This window comes from Narcine bancroftii, chromosome 3, assembly GCF_036971445.1.
Source record: "Narcine bancroftii isolate sNarBan1 chromosome 3, sNarBan1.hap1, whole genome shotgun sequence".
NCBI lineage: Eukaryota > Metazoa > Chordata > Chondrichthyes > Torpediniformes > Narcinidae > Narcine > Narcine bancroftii.
This window is the reverse complement of record NC_091471.1, coordinates 331,467,418-331,489,441: the sequence shown is the minus strand read 5'-3', so window position 1 is coordinate 331,489,441 and position 22,024 is coordinate 331,467,418. Positions and strand designations below refer to the sequence as shown.

The 22,024-nt window shown below is 46.9% G+C and overlaps 1 protein-coding gene across 3 annotated transcripts in view; it reads right to left on the bottom strand.

Moving 5' to 3' along the window:
* Positions 1–22,024, bottom strand: part of LOC138759219 (ras-related protein Rab-37-like) — a 216,775-nt gene that overhangs the window by 175,729 nt on the left and 19,022 nt on the right. For all 3 annotated transcript variants that reach the window (XM_069929299.1, XM_069929301.1, XM_069929300.1), the window contains exon 2: positions 9,340–9,450. The gene's annotated coding sequence lies outside the window, so the exon portion shown is untranslated. The remainder of the gene's footprint in view (positions 1–9,339; positions 9,451–22,024) is intronic.

The window sequence follows — 22,024 nt, the reverse complement described above, 5'->3', positions numbered from 1 at the left end:
TGTAATGATTACACAGTGGGATATTTACTGTGAGATGTGTAGTATTTACAAAATGGGATATTTACAGTAGGATGTGAAGTGATTACATTGTGGGATATTACTGTGGGATGTGTATTGTTTACACTGCTGGATACTTACTGTGGGATGTACAGTGATTACACTCTGGGGATATTTCATGTGGGTTCTGTAGTGATTACACTGCGGGATATTTACTGTGGGATGTGTAGCGATTACATTCTGGGATATTTAATATGAGATGTGTAGCGATTACACTGTGGGATATTTACTGTGGTATGTGTAGTGATTACACGGTGGGATATTTAACATGAGATTTGTAATAATTACACTGTGGGATATTTTCTGTGTAATGTGTAGAGTTTACACTGTGGAATATTTACTGTGGGATGTGTAGCGATTACACTGTCGTATATTTACCGTGGGATGTATAGTGTTTACAGTGTGGGATATTTACTGTGGGATGTGTAGTGATTACACGGTAGGATATTTAATGTGAGATTTGTAATAATTACACTGTGGGATATTTTCTGTATGATGTGTAGAGATTACACTGTGGCATATTTACTATGGGATGTGTAGTGTTTACAGTATGGGATATTTACTGTGGATGTGTAGTGATTACACGGTGGGATATTTAACATGAGATTTGTAATAATTACACTGTGGGATATTTTATGTGTAATGTGTAGAGTTTACACTGTGGAATATTTACTGTGGGATGTGTAGCGATTACACTGTTGTATATTTACCGTGGGATGTATAGTGTTTACAGTGTGGGATATTTACTGTGGGATGTGTAGTGATTACACGGTGGGATATTGAATGTGAGATTTGTAATAATTACACTGTGGGATATTTTCTGTATGATGTGTAGAGATTACACTGTGGCATATTTACTGTGGGATGTGTAGTGTTTACAGTGTGGGATATTTACTGTGGATGTGTAGTGATTACACGGTGGGATTTTTAATGTGAGATTTGTAATAATTACACTGTGGGATATTTTCTGTGTGATGTATAGTGATTACACTGTGTGATTTGTATTGATTACACGGTGGGATATTTAATGTGAGATTTGTAATAATTACACTGTGGGATATTTACTGTGGGATGTGTAGTGATTACACTGTGGTATATTTACTGTAGGATGTGTAGTTTTTACAGTGTGGGATATTTACTGTGAGATGTGTAGTGATTACAATGTGGGATATTTCCTGTGGGATGTGTAATGATTACATGGTGAGATATTTATTGTGTGATGTGCAGTGATTACATGGTGGAATATTTACTCTGAGATATGTAATGTTTACACAATGGGATATTTACAGTGGGATGTGAAGTGATTCTTTCTTTCTTTCTTTCTTTGGCTTGGCTTCGCGGACGAAGATTTATGGAGGGGGTAAAAAGTCCACGTCAGCTGCAGGCTCATTTGTGGCTGACAAGTCCGATGGGATATTACTGTGGGAGGTGCAGTGATTACATTGTGGGATTTGTATTGATTACACTGTGGGATATTTACAGTGGGATGTGAAGTGATTACATTGTGGGATATTTACTGTGGGTTGTGTAGTGATTTCAATGTGGGATATTTCCTGTGGGATCTGTAGTGATTACACTGCGGGATATTTACTGTGGGATGTGTAGAGATTACATTCTGGGATATTTAATATGAGACGTGTAGCGATTACACTGTGGGATATTTACTGTGGTATGTGGAGTGATTACACTGTGGGATATTTACTGTGGTATGTGTAATGTTTAAACGGTGGGATATTTACTGTGGTATGTGGAGTGATTACACTGTGGGATATTTACTGTGGTATGTGTAATGTTTAAACGGTGGGATATTTACTGGGATTTGAAGTGATTACGCTGTGGGATATTTACTGCGAGATGTGTAGTGTTTACACGCTGGAATATTTACTGTAGGTTGAGAAGTGATTGCACTGTGGGATATTTACTGTGGGATGTGGAATGATTACACAGTGGGATATTTACTGTGAGAAGTGTAGTATTTACACAATGGGATATTTACAGTGGGATGTGAAGAAATTACATTGTGGGATATTATTGTGGGATGTGTAGAGATTACATTCTGGGATATTTAATATGAGATGTGTAGCAATTACACTGTGGGATATTTACTGTGGGATGTGTAGTGATTACACTGTGGGATATTTCCTGTGGGATATTTCCTGTGGGATGTGTAATGATTACATGGTGAGATATTTACTGTGTGATGTGCAGTGATTACATGGTGGGATATTTACTGTGAGATGTGTAATGTTTACACAATGGGATATTTACAGTGGGATGTGAAGTGATTACATTGTGGGATGTGTATTGATTACACTGTGGGGTATTTACTGTGGGATGTGTAGTGATTACAATGTGGGATATTTCCTGTGGGATGTGTAACGGTTACATGGTGAGATATTTACTGTGCGATGTGCAGTGATTACACTGTGGGATGTGTATTGATTACACTGTGGGATATTTACTGTGGGATGTGTAGTGATTACAATGTGGGATATTTCCTGTGGGATGTGCAGTGATTACAATGTGGGATATTTCCTGTGGGATGTGTAATGATTACATGGTGAGATATTTATTGTGTGATGTGCAGTGATTACATGGTGGAATATTTACTCTGAGATATGTAATGTTTACACAATGGGATATTTACAGTGGGATGTGAAGTGATTCTTTCTTTCTTTCTTTCTTTGGCTTGGCTTCGCGGACGAAGATTTATGGAGGGGGTAAAAAGTCCACGTCAGCTGCAGGCTCGTTTGTGGCTGACAAGTCCGATGGGATATTACTGTGGGAGGTGCAGTGATTACATTGTGGGATTTGTATTGATTACACTGTGGGATATTTAATGTGGGATGTATATTGAATACACTGTGCGATATTTACTGTGGGTTGTGTAGTGATTTCAATGTGGGATATTTCCTGTGGGATCTGTAGTGATTACACTGCGGGATATTTACTGTGGGATGTGTAGAGATTACATTCTGGGATATTTAATATGAGACGTGTAGCGATTACACTGTGGGATATTTACTGTGGTATGTGGAGTGATTACGCTGTGGTATATTTACTGCGAGATGTGTAGTGTTTACACGCTGGAATATTTACTGTGGGATGTGTATTGTTTACACTGCTGGATACTTACTGTGGGATGTACAGTGATTACACTCTGGGATATTTCATGTGGGATCTGTAGTGATTACACTGCGGGATATTTACTGTGGGATGTGTAGTGATTACATGGTGGGATATTTAACATGAGATTTGTAATAATTACACTGTGGGATATTTTCTGTGTAATGTGTAGAGTTTACACTGTGGGATATTTACTGTGGGATGTGTAGTGATTACATGGTGGGATATTTAACATGAGATTTGTAATAATTACACTGTGGGATATTTTCTGTGTAATGTGTAGAGTTTACACTGTGGAATATTTACTGTGGGATGTGTAGTGTTTACAGTATGGGATATTTACTGTGGGATGTGTTGTGATTACACGGTGGGATATTTAACGTGAGATTTGTAATAATTACACTGTGGGATATTTACTGTGGGATGTGTAGAGGTTACACTGTGGAATATTTACTGTGGGAAGTGTAGTGATTACACTGTGTGATTTGTATTGATTACACGGTGGGATATTTAACGTGAGATTTGTAATAATTACACTGTGGGATATGTAATGTGGGATGTGTAGAGATTACACTGTGGAATATTTACTGTGGGATGTTTAGTGATTTCACTGTAGGATATTTGCTGTGCGATGTGTAGTGATTACATGGTGTAGGCTTCATGGTCAAGAACTTCATTGCCTCCAAACTCGAAAACCTTCCGACAGGCCTCTCGGACCGAATCATGTCCACGCGACTCCCACTTCAAAACAAGCGTCACATCACCCTCATCAGTGTCTATGCTCCAACCCTCCAGGCGGAACCAGCAGAAAAGGACAAGTTCTACACTGACCTGCGCAACCTCATCCAACACACCCCTACAGCCGACAAGGTTGTCATCCTTGGCGACTTCAACGCTCGCGTCAGCAAAAACTCAGAAACCTGGCCAGGAATCCAGGGCAAGCATGGCGTCGGCAAGTGCAACGACAATGGGCGCCTCCTGTTGGAGCTCTGCGCAGAACAGCGGCTTGTCATTACTAACACCCTTTACCAGCAGAGGGACAGCCTTAAGACTACCTGGATGCATCCCCGATCCAAACACTGGCACCTCCTGGACTACATCCTGGTGCGAGAAAGTGACAAACGAGATGTGCTCCACACCAGGGTCATGCCCAGCGCGGAATGCCACACTGACCACCGGCTTGTTCACTGCAAGCTCAACCTTCACTTCAAGCCAACGCCCAGGAACAGTAAAGCCCCCAGAAAGAGGTTCAATGTTGGAAACCTGCAGTCAGACAAAGCGAGAGGAAACTTCCAGACAAACCTCAAAGCAAAGCTCGACGATGCAACCCGCCTCACGGACCCGTCCCCTGAAACCCTCTGGGATCAGTTGAAGTCTACCATACTGCAATCCACTGAAGAGGTACTGGGCTTCTCCTCCAGGAAAAACAAGGACTGGTTTGACGAAAACAACCAGGGAATCCAGGAGCTGCTGGAAAAGAAGCGATCTGCTCACCAGGCTCACCTTGCAAAGCCGTCCTGTCCAGAGAAGAAACAAGCCTTCCGTCGCGCATGCAGCCATCTTCAGCGCAAACTCCGGGAGATCCAAAATGAGTGGTGGACTAGCCTCGCAAAACGAACCGAGCTCAGCGCGGACATTGGCGACTTCAGGGGTTTCTACGAGGCTCTAAAGGCTGTGTACGGCCCCTCACCCCAAGTCCAAAGCCTGCTGCGCAGCTCAGACGGCAAAGTCCTCCTCAGCGACAAGATCTCCATCCTCAATCGATGGTCAGAACACTTCCAATCTCTTTTCAGTGCCAACCGCTCAATCCAAGATTCCGCCCTGCTCCAGCTCCCTCAACAGCCCCTAAGGCTAGAGCTGGATGAGGTCCTCACCCAGGATGAGACATATAAGGCAATCAAACAACTGAAAAGTGGCAAAGCAGCAGGTATGGATGGAATCCCCCCAGAGGTCTGGAAGGCTGGCGGCAAAGCTCTGCATACCAAACTGCATGAGTTTTTCATGCTCTGCTGGGACCAAGGAAAACTGCCTCAGGACCTTTGTGATGCCACCATCATCACCCTGTACAAAAACAAAGGCGAGAAATCAGACTGCTCAAACTACAGGGGAATCACGCTGCTCTCCATTGCAGGCAAAATCTTCGCTAGGATTCTACTAAATAGAATAATACCTAGTGTCGCCGAGAATATTCTCCCAGAATCACAGTGCGGCTTTCACGCAAACAGAGGAACTACTGACATGGTATTTGCCCTCAGACAGCTCCAAGAAAAGTGCAGAGAACAAAACAAAGGACTCTACATCACCTTTGTTGACCTCACCAAAGCCTTCGACACCGTGAGCAGGAAAGGGCTTTGGCAAATACTAGAGCGCATCGGATGTCCCCCAAAGTTCCTCAACATGATTATCCAACTGCACGAAAACCAACAAGGTCGGGTCAGATACAGCAATGAGCTCTCTGAACCCTTCTCCATTAACAATGGCGTGAAGCAAGGCTGTGTTCTCGCACTAACCCTCTTTTCAATCTTCTTCAGCATGATGCTGAACCAAGCCATGAAAGACCCCAACAATGAAGACGCTGTTTTCATCCGGTACCGCACGGATGGCAGTCTCTTCAATCTGAGGCGCCTGCAAGCTCACACCAAGACACAAGAGAAACTTGTCCGTGAACTACTCTTTGCAGACGATGCCGCTTTAGTTGCCCATTCAGAGCCAGCTCTTCAGCGCTTGACGTCCTGCTTTGCGGAAACTGCCAAAATGTTTGGCCTGGAAGTCAGCCTGAAGAAAACTGAGGTCCTCCATCAGCCAGCTCCCCACCATGACTACCAGCCCCCATTCATCTCCATTGGGCACACAGAACTCAAAACGGTCAACCAGTTTACCTACCTCGGCTGCACCATTTCATCTGATGCAAGGATCGACAACGAGATAGGCAACAGACTAGCCAAGGCAAATAACGCCTTTGGAAGACTACACAAAACAGTCTGGAAAAACAACCACCTGAAGAAATACACAAAGATCAGCGTGTACAGAGCCATTGTCATACCCACGCTCCTGTTCGGCTCCAAATCATGGGTCCTCTACTGGCATCACCTACGGCTCCTAGAACGCTTCCATCAGCGTTGTCTCCGCTCCATCCTCAACATTCATTGGAGCGACTTCATCTCCAACATCGAAGTACTCGAGATGGCAGAGGCCGACGGCATCGAATACACGCTGCTGAAGATCAAACTGCGCTGAGTAGGTCACGTCTCCAGAATGGAGGACCATCACCTTCCCAAGATCATGTTATATGGAGAGCTCTCCACTGGCCACCGAGACAGAGGTGCACCAAAGAAGAGGTACAAGGACTGCTTAAAGAAATCTCTTGGTGCCTGCCACGTTGACCACCGCTTGTGGGCTGATATTGCCTCCAACTGTGCATCTTGGCACCTCACAGTTCGGCGGGCAGCAACCTCCTTTGAAAAAGACTGCAGAGCCCACCTCACTGACAAAAGACAAAGGAGGAAAAACCCAACACCCAACCCCAACCAACCAATTTTCCCTTGCAACCGCTCCAACCGTGCCTGCCTGTCCCGCATCAGACTTGTCAGTCACCAACAAGCCTGCAGCAGACATGGATATACCCCTCCATAAATCTTCATCCGTGAAGCCAAGCCAAAGAAGAATTTACTGTGGGATGTGTGGTGATTTCACTGTAGGATATTTACTGTGGGATGTGTAAAGATTACACGGTGGGATATTTACTGTGAGATATGTAGCTATTACATGGTGGGATATTTACTGTGGGATGTATGATGATTACAATGTGGGACATTTACTCTGGGATGTGTGGTAATTACACTGTAGGATATATACTGTGGGATGTGTTGTGTTTACACTGTGGGATATTTACTGTGGGATGTGTAGTGATTACATTCTGGGATATTTAATCTGAGATGTGTAGCTATTACATTGAGGGATACTTAGTGTGGTATGTCTAGTGATTACACTGTGGGATATTTACTGTGGGATGTGTAGTGATTCACTTTGGGATACCCGTATTTATTTTGTGATGTATAGTGATTACATTGTGGGATATTTACTGTGCAATGTGCAGTGATTACACGGTGGGATATTTACTGTGACCTATGTAGCTGTTACATGGTGGGATATGTACTCTGGGATGTGCGGTGATTACACGGTGGGAAATTTACTGTGAGATATGTGGTGATCGTGTTATATGGCGAGCTCTCCACTGGCCACCGTGACAGAGGTGCACCAAAGAAAAGGTACAAGGACTGCCTAAAGAAATCTCTTGGTGCCTGCCACATTGACCACCGCCAGTGGGCTGATAACGCCTCAAACCGTGCATCTTGGCGCCTCACAGTTTGGCGGGCAGCAACCTCCTTTGAAGAAGACCGCAGAGCCCACCTCACTGACAAAAGGCAAAGGAGGAAAAACCCAACACCCAACCCCAACCAACCAATTTTCCCCTGCAACCGCTGCAATCGTGTCTGCCTGTCCCGCATCGGACTTGTCAGCCACAAACGAGCCTGCAGCTGACGTGGACTTTTTACCCCCTCCATAAATCTTCGTCCGCGAAGCTAAGCCAAAGAAGAAGACATTGTGGTATATTTACTGTGAGATGTGTAGCTATTACTTTGAGGTATATTTACGGTGGTATGTTTACTGATTACAACGAGGGATATTTCCTGTGGGATGTGTGGTGATTACACTGTTCGATATTTACTCTGGGATGTGTGGTGATTACATGGTGGGAAATTTACTGTGGGATGTGTTGCCCTTACATGGTGGAATATTTAATATGGGATGTGTAGTCATTAGACTATGGGATATTTACTATTAGATGTGTAGCTATTACATTTGTGGATATTTACTGTGGGATGTGTAGTGATTAAACTGTGGGATATTTAATGCCGAATGTGTATTGATTACACTGTGGGATATTTACTGTGGGATGTGTAGTGATTACATTGAGGGATATTTACAGTGCGATGTGTGGTGATTTCACTGTAGGATATTTACTGTGGGATGTGTCGATATTACGTTGATAGATATTTACTGTAGGATGTCTACTGATTACACTTTGGGATGTTTACTGTGGGATATGTAGTTATGACACGGTGGAATATTTACTGTATTATGTGTTGTGATTTCACTGTTATATTTACTATGGTATGTGTAATTTCACTGTGGGATATTTACTGTTAGGTGTGTAGTGATTATACTGGGATATTTACTGCGCGATGTGTATTAATTATACTGTGGGATATTTACTGTGGAGTTGAACTGATTACACTCTAAGATTTTTACTGTGGGATGTGTACTCATTACATTGTGGGATATCTATTGATGCCCTATGGTCTGTCATTTGCACAGTCATTCAACTGCAGGACATATATCCACTGGGTTTTATCAAGTGGTCATCATTCATGAAAGTCTTTGCAGTTGCATATGTCTCCGTTAGAATGTATGTTCAACTTCAAGTTTATTATCATCCAACCATAGAGTGTCTTATCTTTAATGCTAAAACATGCAAACACTCATCCTCTCATAACACACATTCAGATTAGCAATGCATATGCAGTACCTATATAAATACTGTACATTTTCACTTTTTTTTCTCATTTCCTTATTCTGCCAACATCCATTTGTCTCTTGATCTCTTTCCTCCTTTGTTTCATTGATATTCCAATGTTTTCATGATAGAACCGTCCCAAATCTGGGACCTTTACAGCCCAGAAGGCCAAGCAGTCTGGATGGATGCCATCCATGCAAGGCAGTACTTGGCATTTTGTGGCCACCTTTTGCTCGTGGCTGGACCACATCATGTGGCCAATGTGGGAGGATCTTCACTCTATGGACTGCAATCGTTTCAGAAGTCATCAGCACCCTCCCACCAAAGTTGGGTTGAGAGATGGCATTGTTAGCGACATCCACATTGCAAGAAAATGTGCGTGCGTTTGCTCTACTTCTGGTGTCAATCATGTAAAGTATCCTTCACAACGTGCTCTATGTTCTTTTAGCCCAACACGTGGCTGTGTTTTAATCTGTAAAACATCACCCTTGGCCAGCTGGGCCATTCACTGACCTCACAGCAACAGGAAGGAAAGAGGAGGCCCCCACCTCTGCCGGGCACCACCACCAGCAACTTACTGTGAATCCGATTCCCACCGTAGCAGAGAATGATCCTGGGATGAACTTTCCTTGGTCAAACTGCACCAGCAGTGAAGTCTTTCCCACTCCGCTGTCTCCCACCAGTATAGTCTGTCGGGAAAAATAATGAAAGACGTTAGCTGATTGGGAGCGTGGGTTGAAGAATTAATTAGGAGCACTCACTTGCTGACTGACTCTAAATATTCCAGGAGGGGTGATGCTACAGGAAGGACGTGGCTTTGAAGGGTTAGAATGGGAGCAAATAAATTTGAATAGTGCGCTGCTCAATGTAGGATGTGTCGTGATTACACTGTGGGATATTTACTGTGCGATGTGTATTAATTATATGAATGGCGTCTCATGGTATGTGGAAGCAAGTGGAGGGGTCAGCTAATAAGGGGGTTGAGTTCCTGTCACTGGTGGGTCACTGTTGCAGGACTGGGTTGGCAGCCCATGAATATGACGGGTTCGAATGCCAGGGGTGGAATGGAATTTTTTGGCAATGGGTGTTCTGCAATGGCTGACCCCATTGTATTGACTCTTGATGAAGGGGGAAAAGGTGACCTGCACCATGGTGAAAATGAACTAACCGTGGGAAGACCGGATAGACAAGTGGGGAATGAGTATTGATTGATGAATGAGTGGCTGACACACTTCCAAATAGACCTCGTGTACACTCATGGAAGGAGAGGGTAATTCTCCAGGGGTTCTCTCATCTGATTTTGTAAGGAGTTTCCCCAATGGTATATCAAGCATTAGAGATATCTATGGGAATATAGCTGCTTTCAGAGGGTGTGATAGTACAGATCTATCACCAATGTACATAGTGTATATAGTTACTGTATCTAGATTGTGCTTACAGCGATTGGCTGAGAGCTAAGCCACACCTATTGTCTGGGCCTTAAAGGGTTGTGTCCCTAGCCAGGTCGGATCATTCCAGACTGGTCAGCCACCTGTGAAGAGCTCCTGTCTTTTGATAATAACAGCCTTGGTTTGGATCAACAAGTCTTAGATTCTTTCAATGATCTCTACAGAGGGTTAACAGGCAAATGATGGCTCAGCCAAGAAAGTTTTCTGAGCAATTATTCTTCCTGTTTATAGATGATAAAGTAGAAAGGAACATACCCACATTATTTTATCTCTACATGTCATTTGAGGGGTAAATGGAAACAATAAATTATACAGAGTTAGGAAATGAAGCACTCATGGGATCTTCCCATTAAACTGCAGATGATGTACCACCTGAAGGGACCATTCGCTCTTGCTCTCACGACACATTTGCAAGCAACTGCAGGAGGTGCAGCACCCACTGGTTTTACTCTGCATCTCCCCAACGTCCAGCTACCAGAACAGCCCTTCCAGCTGAATCATTTTGGTCTATTCGCAATATGACCCCTTCTGCACTGGGAAGCCCAGTAGCAGGGGAGTGAAAGCTTTGCACAAGGATGACCTTGAATTTTCTGTTGCCCTGTCACTTTAACCTCCAGGTCACTCCCTCCCTGACCTCTCTGCGTTTGACTTCCCACCCTTTTCCATTGAAGCCCCATGTGAGCTTTGAGAAAGGACACCTCACCTTCTGCCCAGCAATGCTGCAGTCCTCGGGATTCAATGTTCAATTTAACTATTTCAAATAACCATCCTTCTCAGTTATTCTTTCTCCACAGGTACTGCTTGATCTGCAGAGTATTTCCAGCATTCTCGTAGAACCACAGAACACTCCAGGCCCCTTCGGCCTTTCTTGTCTGTGCCAAACAATTTTTTTTGGCCTTATCCTACTGACCTGCAGCCAGCCCATACCCTCCACTCCTCTCCCATCTATGACCAAATTCTTCTTGAATGTTAAAACTGAGCCTATCGTTAACGCTGGGTTAGAATTGAACATGAATTGAACCTGGAGCTCGGTCACATTTCTGAATGGGGAGAATTGCCCCAGAGCTGCTTTCAGTTCAGCTGATGATTTTGCTGATAACCCTGGACTCAAAAACTAGAATGAATCACATGGCAAAAAAGGGCCAGAGTTTGTCTTCTTAGAACCATTGAACATTACAGATGAAAAACACGTCCTTCAGACCTTCTAGTCCATGCCGGACTATTACTCTCTCTTGTCCCATTGACCTGCACCCCGTCCATAGCCCTCCACAGCCCTCCCATTCATGTACCTTCCCAAATTCTTCTTACAAAATTTGAGTCCACATTCACCACTTCAGCTGGTAGCTCATTCCACACCCCCACCACTCTCTGTGTGAAGAGGTTCCCTCTCATGTTTCTCCTAAACTTTTCCCCTTTCCCCCTTAACCCATGTCCTCTGGTTTGGATCTCACCGACCCTCAGTGGAAAAAGCCTATCTACATTTACTCTGTCTGTTCCCCTCATAATTTTAAACACCTCTATCAAATCTCCCCTCATTCGTTTACACTCCAGGGAATAAAGTCCCTGTAACTCAGTTCCTGAAGTCCGAGCAATATCTTAGTAAATCTTCTCTGCACTTTTTCAATCTTTCCTGTACTTAGATGACCAAAACTGCACACAATACTCCAAATTTGGCTTCCTTAATGTCTCCTACAACTTTACCATAACATCCCAACTCCTGTACTCAATACTTTGATTTATGAAGGCCAATGTGCCAAAAGGTCTTAACACTATCTACCTGTGAGAGCACTTTCAGGGAATTATTCCCAGATCCTTCTGTTCTACCGCACTCCTCAGTGCCCAACTGTTTATTGTGTAAGTCTTTTCTTAGTTTGTCCTTCCAAAATGCAACATCTCACATGTTTCTGCATTAAATTCCATCTGCCATTTTCTAGCCCATTCTTTATTTGTGAATTCTGTGTTTTACAGGCATCTCCATTGTTTGCCAGGCGGATCAGCAGTGGTGAACAAGCACTTATCCCCCTACTTCAGCTGTGTCAGCTTGGAGCACCTTGGTTTCTATCATATCACAGTTCCCTTTGTCCTCTTCACTCCCACCCCACCCTGCATCTCACCACACACCGATAAAGAATCCTGAACCCGTAGCCTCAACTGATTTTTTTTCTCTCTCTGTGGACCCACTTTCCTTGCCAAGAAACTTCAGCATTTTCAAATTTTCTAACCATGAGGTATCATCAGATTCAGAGAATGGTGCCCGGTTTGGCAGATGACATCAAGGTGACCAAACATGAGGACATTCACTTTTGACTGAAAGGCCAATAATGAATGCATTCTCCAGAAGTGGAAATCCATAGAGACTGATGGTCCACATACACCATGGTTAGAAACTCGTCCCAGGAATGAGTACATTATCAATCTTGTTCTTTACATCATCAAGACCAAGGAGCATCTTGTTGATGTTAGGAAGGAGAGGCGGAGGGACCATGTATCTGCCCGCATTTTTAAAAAACCTTTTATTAAGCAAAATATAAAAAACAAATAAAGACTAAAGTTTACAAAAATTTCCCCCAATATACCCCCCTCCCCCTCCCCTTCCCTCCATCCCATCCCCCCCAATATCGACCCCCAATAAAAGTATAAAAAAGGAGTTTATATATATATATAGATATAGATATATCTATATATATCTATATCTATATCTATATATATATATCTATATAATTTATTTAATGCCGTGGAGAATGCCAATCCCATCTAAAAGATCCATTATATTTCCAAACTCACACATTTCAAGTACGGATTCCACATTTTGATAAAGAAAGAGTAAATATAATACAAATTATTTTATCTTTTCCAAAGGAATACAAGATCTCAACTCTGTATGCCATCTTTGAACATTGAATTCAATTTCATTCTTCTACGTAATTGCTATACATTTCCTGGCTACTGCTAAAGCTAAACGAATAAATGCCATTTGGAGAATCAGAACCTTCAAGTCCCAGAGAATCTATACTTCAGAAGACTTCCCCTGAAACCACCACATCAAGACAAGCATGAAGAAAGCATACAAAGCCTCTACTTTCTAAAGATTCTGAGGAGATTCTGCATGTTGTGGGATACAGGTACCCTGTGGAAAGTATACTGACTGATTGAATCACAACCGGGTTTACTTATTCATGTGACCAAGAATGAAGAAGGCTACAGAAGAGAGCAAACACAGCCAAGTCCATCACAGGCTCTGACCTCCCACCCATCAAATTCATCTATCTGAGGCGCTACCTCAAGAATGCCCAACTGGGCAGCTCGGTTTGGCGTAGCGGTTAATGCAACACTGTTAGAGGGCCAGTGAATGGGGTTCCAATCCCGTGCGGTCTGTAAGGTGTTTGTACGTTCTCCCCGTGTCTGCGTGGGTTTTCCCCCGGGGGCTGAGAGGACTGTGCTGTATGTCTAAATTTTTTTAAATTAAAAATGCAGCCAACATCACAAAATGTCCCCCTCACCCTGATCACAACCTCTTCCCACCATTCCTTTTGGACAGAAGTCCAGCACCTCGAGGTTCAAGAACAGATTCGAGAACAGTGATCAGGCTCTTGAACCTCTTCCTATTACACCAATTACGAACTGCCACCATACCACAAAAATACTGTCGCCATTATAGCAAGTCATTGATTTTTTTTTGCACGAGGATTACCATGAATATTTATCATCGAGCTACCTTATGTATTCATTGTCTTTTAACTTAATTATTTGTTTACCCTTCATGTACAAGTGTGGCTGCAGCAAGTAGGAGCTTTAATGCATGCGTACATTGAACAATCTGTATGACAATAAACTTGTTATTACATATGGCTTACAATTGGAAGTGTGTCATAATAATATAGGATATTTTGGACTGTGATAATGAGGAAGGTAGGGGTTAAAAGCCAGTGAGAGCAGCCAGATTTTGCAGTATTCTAGTAAGGCGGGCAAGGCCATTCAAAAGGACCAATTAGCACTATGACTAACTATAGGAATTTACTCTGAACCAATCAACAAGCAGGTCTCTTAAGAGGCTGTCAATCTTATGTTGTAACCTAATGGGACACATTCTGTGTAAGAGGCAATCGCATTGGGTACGAATGTATTGTGTAAACTTTTGATTGGGCCAAATGTAACCTGACCCATGTGTAAACTGAACAAAGGCAAGCTGTGAAACACGAGTTCAGTCTCTTCCAGCCTTTTTAGAGAGAGCATCTTTGTGAGGCCTTGTGCAGATAGCTCACAATTCTGCAGAATAAAAATAGTCTGACCGGGACGAAAGTTTGGGTATCGTCATTTCGTGAGGTCCACCGAACGAACTGGAATCCACAATAACATAGAACAGTACAGCACCATCCAGGCCATTCAGCCCTCGATGTTGTGGTAACCCATAGATCCCTTCCCCCCAAAAAGTTAGTTTTTACATTTGGAGTACATCAGTGATATAATTCAAAGTGTGACGGTGCATATACATGATGTGTGTGTGTGTGTCTGTGTGTGTGTGTGTGTGTGTGTGTGTGTGTGTGTGTGTGTGTGTGTGTGTGTGTGTGTGTGTGTGTCTGTGTGTGTGTGTGTGTGTGTGTGAGTGTGTGTGTGTGTGTCTGTGTGTGTGTGTCTGTGTTTCTGTGTCTGTGTGTCTGTGTGTGTGTGTGTCTGTGTGTGTGTGTGTGTCTGTGTGTGTGTGTCTGTGTGTGTGTGTGTGTCTGTGTGTGTGTGTGTGTGTGTCTGTGTGTGTGTGTGTGAGTGTGTGTGTGTGTGTGTGTGTGTGTGTGTGTGTGTGTGTGTGTGTGTGTGTACTTGGTGCATTGGAAGTGGGTCAGTGTTTATAAAATGTACTTTGGGAGGCTGTCAGTCTGTACCAGGATTACTTGGTGGGCATTAACACACATTGGATCCTGGTACCAGCAGAGTCATTGTAAAATGAATTGGTAACAAGTTCAAAGAGAGGAACAGCTCAGCTCTGACTCATAGGATGGATTTGCATTGATGATGGGGAGAAGCTCAGTGGATGCCCAATGAATGCCACTGAATGGAAATTGAGCGTTCAGTGGCCATAACTAGAGAACAGGAAAGAATCTGCATTCTAAAATCTGCTGAGATCTCCCACCAGTCTCCATAACTCAAGGAGAGAATGTGTCCCATTCATTTTAAGGGCTGCATTCAAATGGCCAATCAAATAACGTGGGGGAGATCTAATTTTAGTTTTCCCAGCCGCGGAGAGACAGGAGTAGTGTGTCAGGGCCAACGGTGTGCTCCCTGAAGGGGCCGTGGCAGCTGGCAGTGTGAAACAGCCTCGCACATTGTGGACCGACTGTCTGCCCCGTGGCAAGACAGCCCTGAGGTGCAGAACCCTCAGGGGAGGCATGCTCAGAATGCTGGCTCACACCGTCCACGCGTCAGCTGCGCTACCTGCATTTACATGGCGCCTTTCATGCAGGGGCACAGCCTGAGCTGCTTCGCAGATGTTCATAGGGAGAACAATAAAAGCAAAATCTTCCATTTGAACTAGTTCCTTTCATGTCTTGGCTGCTCCGACCCCCCCCCCCCACCGACCCCCCCCCCCCACGCTTCCCACGGTTAATTCATTATTTTGGTGTGGTGCAAGTATCTCGCAAACAGCAAGGGGATGGATAACCAGTTAATTTGACTTCAGGTAATGGTTTAGGAGAAAGTGTTGATCATAAGGCCTCTTTAAATAGAGCTGCTTTTTCTTTTACTATGTCCTCCTGTGAAAACAGGTGGGACTTATTAATTCTCGAAGTGACAACACTCCCCACTCACCTGTATCCCCACTCCGACTCCGTGCCACGTGCATTGACCTGGGTTGCTTGCTTAATTTCCCAGATCCATGATCTTCCGCGAAGATGTGAGAGGGCCCCAGCTTTGCTGTGGTCGGTATGTGGCTTGGGTTGGTGAATGGGCGGAATAAATGGGAGAGGATGCGGCAGGTGCAATGAACTGGAATTCACTGTCTATGGGTAGGTGAGATGATCAGCCCCTCCTCTTGACCCCATTGGTCCCGCTATAAACCCTGTTTTCCTGAATACCTCCAATTTACCTGAAGGCCATTGTAGATACCAGCCGTTAACTGGAAGCTAATGAAAGCGTGTTTGAGCTCCACACATGTCTCCGTGTACCATCGATCACGTTACACAAATTAGAAAGTCAAGGAGCCAAAGCATGGGGCTTGTCGAGGAAGGGCGTGCTCTATCCCTGCTTTCTTCACCCTACTCCATTCATGCAGATGACCGCTTAAGAAAACATTTATTGCTTTCTTACACTACAACAATCAGTAGATTTACTCCCAATGCGACCTTCTCGATGTTGGGGAGATATAGACTGGGAGATCGTTTCGTTGAGCACCTTTGCTCAATCCATTGAAACAGCAGGCCAACCGTCTCAGTTCCACACACTGAGGGTCCCGGCAAATTGGAGGAATGGAAAAGGAAAGGGGGGAGGGGGAGGACAGGAGAGAGGGAGGAGAGGGAAAGGGGGGAAGGAGAGGGGGAGATGAGAAGGGTGAAGGGAAAGGAGGGAAGATGGGGAGGGGAAGAGGAGAGATGGGGAGTGAGGGGGAGGGCTGTGGGGGAGGGGGAGGGTTTGTAGAGGGTGAGGGGAGAAAGAGGGGTGGGGGGAGGGAAGGGGAGATGGGGAGGGGTGTGGGGGGAAGGGAGGGTTTGCAGAGGCAGAGGTGGAGGGGAGGGAGGGGGAGAGGAGGAGCACAGACTAACAGATGAGAGGTAATAGGTTGGAGTGGAACATAGAGAAGGCCTTTTCACACCGCCATGTAAAATGGGGATGCTCGGAGAAAATTTCCCGGGAACCCTCCCATGAACTGGCGGAGTGAAAATATCGGCCTGGGAAAATTACCCGGGTCCGTGGCACTAAGAGGTAGGGCCATGGACCCAGGTAATTTTCGCAGAACACCCTCTCCCTGTGGGGTAGGGAGAAAAGGCAAATGGCCCAGCAGGGAAGCCTTGTGATGTCAGCTGTGTTACATCGGCAATTAAAATAAAGAATCATGCCACCCGAGAGCAGCAAGCCATTTTGGGGCCGCTTTGGGACGTCGCGACGACGGCTCAATGCAGCATCAATGGCCATCCTCGTTACCCATAATCCACCATGCAGCTGGAACTACTCTGCATTTCCCAGAGTGATTCTAGCTGCGTGAGGGATTACGGGTAATGAAGTCGGCCATTGATCCCACATCAAGCTGCTGTCACGATGGGCCGAAGCAGCCTCGAAGGGGGGAGGGAGGGGCGATAGATGGCTGGGGGTGGGGAGGGGGACGCCAAGGGGGGGTGGGAGGGGCAGGGCAGGGGACAGAGGAAACGGAAGGCTGAGGCAGACAACTGACAGCCAGGGCGAGGAGGCTTGACGGATGACCAGGAGGGGATAGGGAGCAAAAGACAGCTGGGGGCAAGGGGTGGGGAGGGGGTGACGGATGGCCAGGGGCGGGGTCAGGTGGGGGACAGGGTGACAGAAGATCGATGGATGGCCAGGGATGTGGAGCAGGGCAGAGGTGGTGGGTGGGACAGAAGGCCAGGGGCGGGCAACTGATGGCCAGGGTGGGGGGGGGGGGTGGTGCACAACAACTCTTACTCTTACTTCTGTGAGTGTGTCATCAATGTGGGTGGGACCCCCCCCCCACTAAATTGCTGGAGAATTTGGACCACGTAGTGAAAGGCCTGAGAGGTCCTGCCTTCCCAAGAATTTCACCTGGTCCAAATAGGGTCATCGCTCACCAGCGGTGTGAAAAGGCTAAGGGAGAATTGGTAACCTCCACAATCTCCATCAGTACCAGAGCACCACAGGGCTGTGTTCTTAGTCCCCTGCTCAACTCACTTCACACGTACGACTATGTAGCTCAGTATGACAATAACGCCGTCTACTAATTTGCCTATTATACCACAGTGGTGGGCTGTGTAAGGTCAGCGTACAGGGTGGATATTGAAAACTTGAATGAATGATGTACCAATAACAACCTTGCACTCAATGTCACCAAAACCAAGGAGTTGATTGTTGACTTTCGGAAGGGAAAGCCAGAGATGTGCGATCCAGTGATCAATGGGGGAATCAGAGGTGGAGAGGGTGAGCAAATTTAAGCTTTTGGGAGCCACTATCTTCGAGGATCTTTTCTGGAGCCAACATACTAATGGCATCATGAAGAAAGCACGTCAGCACCTCTACTTCCTCAGGAGTTTGTGGAGGTTTGGTACGACACCAGAAATCCAGGCAAATTTCTACAGATATGTGGTGGAAAGTGTGCTGACCTGCTGCATCACGGTCTGGTGTGGGGACACCAATACCACTAAGTGTAAAGCCTTGCAAAAAGTAGTGCGCACAGCCCAGGAGATCACAGACAAAACCCTTCCCTCTATTGAGAACATCTACAGGGAACGTTGCCGTCAGAGAGCAGCAGCAATCATCAAGGATCCACACCACCTAAGCACATGCTCTGTTCTCGCTGCTACCATCAGGAAAGAGGTGTCGGTGCTACAAGACTCGCACCACCTGGTTCAAGAACAGCTGCTACCCCTCCACCATCAGACTCCTCAACGACAAACTCAATCAGGGCCTCATTTAAGGACTCTTATTTGTTTGTTTACCGTTCTTTATTGTTTACATGTTTATGCTCTGTACAGTTTTTTTTGCACTACCAATTAGTGGTAATTCTGCCGCACCCACAGGAAAAGGAATCTCAGGGTTGCATGTGATGACATGTATGTCCTCTGACAATAAATCTGAAATTTGAATCTGAATCTGGAACTTGAGCCAGAGGGTTTATTATCGTATTCTGGGTGCAGTACTTCTCCTGTCTTCTCTGGATCTGATTTTGGCAATGGGATAATAGGCCTGTGTCCAATACTGTCATTAGTACATGTCAACTAGATCAATCCTTCCAACACTGATCTTGGTGAACCCCTCCATACACTTTCTCCAAAGTGCAAAAAAATCACCAATAATTTTATGGAATCAACATACAGCATGGGGAATAGGCCCTTCAGCCAATCATACTGCATTGTAACAGAGCCTTCAGTCAATCATACATAGGACAGAGAAATCTACAGCACAGTGCAGGTCCTTTGGACCACAGTGTTGTGCCGACCTAACAACCAACTCGAACAATTGCCTAGAATTTCCCTTCCTCATAAACTCTTGCCTTTTTTTCAGATTCATGTACCTATCTATTTGTTTCTTTAAAAATCCTATTGTACCTGCCTCCACCACTGTTTCTGGCAGCATAATCCATGCACCCACATACCTCTTACTTACTCCAAATCAGCTTAAAACCAAACCCTTTCATAGAACCATTAAACAGTACAGACTGGCTTGCCTTGTTACCAGCCCTCCAAGTACGGAAAATACCTTTAGATCTGCTTCATGAAAGAGACCGTCACTACTGTCAGGGTATAAGGATGACTGGAAAAGGACTGGACACTGAAGGCAGCAGGAGCTTTCTAAATATCACCTGTCTTTTTCCTGTGGGAAATTGGGAATCTCATTGACAGGTTAGAAACTACTCTAGACAAATTCATGCCAAATGCACAGTGAACTGAGGAAAGAGTGATAAGATTTATCACTCAAAAAATCCACACATTCTACTCTTAATAATTACTTCAGTGTGGCTGCCTTTACAATTACCAGCAATTCATTCTTGATTTATTATATGGTCAATTCCAAAAAGACAGAGGGAGAGGGAACAGGGAGAGGGAGAGGAGGGGAGAGGGAGGAGAGAGGGAGCGGGAGGGGAGGGGGAACGGGAGTAGGGATAAGGAGCGGGAGGAGAGAGGGAGTAGGAGAGTGACGGAGAGGGAGGGGGAGAGGGAGCGGGGAGCGGGAGAGGGAGAGGGAGGGGAGAGGGAACAGGGAGAGGAAGTGGGAGAGGGAGGGGGAGAGGGAGCAGAAGAGAGAGCGAGAGAGGGAGTGGGGAGAGGGAGCAGTGAGAGGGAAGAGGGAGCGGGGAGAGGGAGGGGAGAGTGGGCGGGACAGGGAGAGGGGAGAGGGAGCGGGGAGTGGGAATGGGAGAGGGAGGAGGAGAGGGAGGGGGAGAGGGAGGGGGAGAGGGAGCAGAAGAGAGAACGAGGGAGGGAGTGGGGAGAGAGAGCGGTGAGAGGGAAGAGGGAGTGGGGAGAGGGGGCGGGACAGGGAGTGGGGAGAGGGAGCGGGGAGAGTGGGAGGGAGAGTGGGAGGGAGAGTGAGAGAGAGTGGGACGGAGCGGGACAGGGAATGGGGTGAGGGAGCGGGGAGAGTGGGAGGGAGAGTGGGAGGGAGGGTGAGAGAGAGCGGGACAGGGAGCGGGACAGGGAGTGGGGAGAGGGAGCGGGGAGAGGGAATGGGAGAGGGAGAGAGAACGGGAGAGGGAGCAAGACAGAGAGTGGGAGAGGGAGAGGGAGCGGGACAGGGAGTGGGGAGAGGGAGCAGGGAGAGGGAGCAGGAGAGGGAGAGGGAGAAGAGAGAGAGAGGGAGGGGAGAGGGAATGGGATGGAGGGGAGAGGGAGGGGGAGAGGGAGGAGAGAGGAGCGGGACAGGGAGCAGTAGCGGGAGGGAAGGGGAGAGGGAGAGCAGGAGAGGGAGAAGGAATGGGAGAGGGAGTGGGACAGGGAGTGGGGAGAGGGACCGGGGAGAGGGAATGGGAGAGGGAGAGGGAACGGGAGAGGGAGCAAGACAGAGAGTGGGAGAGGGAGAGGGAGCGGGACAGGGAGTGGGAGAGGGAGAGGGAGCGGGACAGGGAGTGGGGAGAGGGAGCGTGGAGAGGGAATGGGAGAGGTAGAGGGAACGGGAGAGGGAGCAAGACAGAGAGTGGGAGAGGGAGAGGGAGCAGGACAGGGAGTGGGGAGAGTGAGCAGGGAGAGGGAGCAGGAGAGGGAGAGGGAGAAGATAGAGAGAGGGAGGGGAGAGGGAATGGGATGGAGGGGAGAGGGAGGGGGAGAGGGAGGGGAGAGGAGCGGGACAGGGAGCAGTAGCGGGAGAGAAGGGGAGAGGGAGAGAGAGCAGGAGAGGGAGAAGGAATGGGAGAGGGAGTGGGACAGGGAATGGGGAGAGGGACCGGGGAGAGGGAGCGGGAGATGGAGAGAGAGAGGGAGGGGAGAGAGAGAGGGAGGGGAGAGGGAATAGGACAGAGAGTGGGAGAGGGAGTGGGGAGAGGGATCGGGGAGAGGGAGCGGGGAGAGGGAGCGGGGAGAGGGAGCGGGGAGAGGGAGAGGGAGGGGGAGAGGGAGAAGAAATGGGGAGAGGGAGTGGGAGAGGGAGCGGGAGTGGGAGCAGGAGAGGGAGAGGGAGAGGGAGTGGGGAGAGGGAGTCGGGAGTGGGAGCAGGAGAGGGAGGGAAAGAGGGAATGGGACAGGGAGAGGGGAGATGGAGTGGGAGGGGGAGAGAGAGCGGGGATAGGGACCGACAGAGGGAGGGAGAAAGGGAGAGGGAGTGGGAGTGGGACAGGGAGTGGGAGAGGGAGCTGTAGTGGGAGAGGAAGCAGGAGAGGGAGCGGGGAGAGGGAGCGGGAAGAGGGAGCAGGACAGGGAGCAGGTAAGGGGAGCAGGAGAGTGAGAGGGTGAGGGAGGGCGTGAGAGAGCGGGAGCGGGAGAGGGAGAGGGAGAGGGAGTGGGAGAGGGAGCGGGAGAGGGAGCGGGAGGGGGAGGGGGAGGGGGAGAGAGAGAGAGGGAATGGGATGGGATGGAGTGGGGAGAGGGAGAAGGAACTGGACAGGGAGCGGGAGTGGGACAGGGAGCAGGGAGAGGGAGTGGGGAGAAGGAGAGGAAGTGGGGAGAGGGAGTGAGAGAGGGAGCGGGAGCGGGAG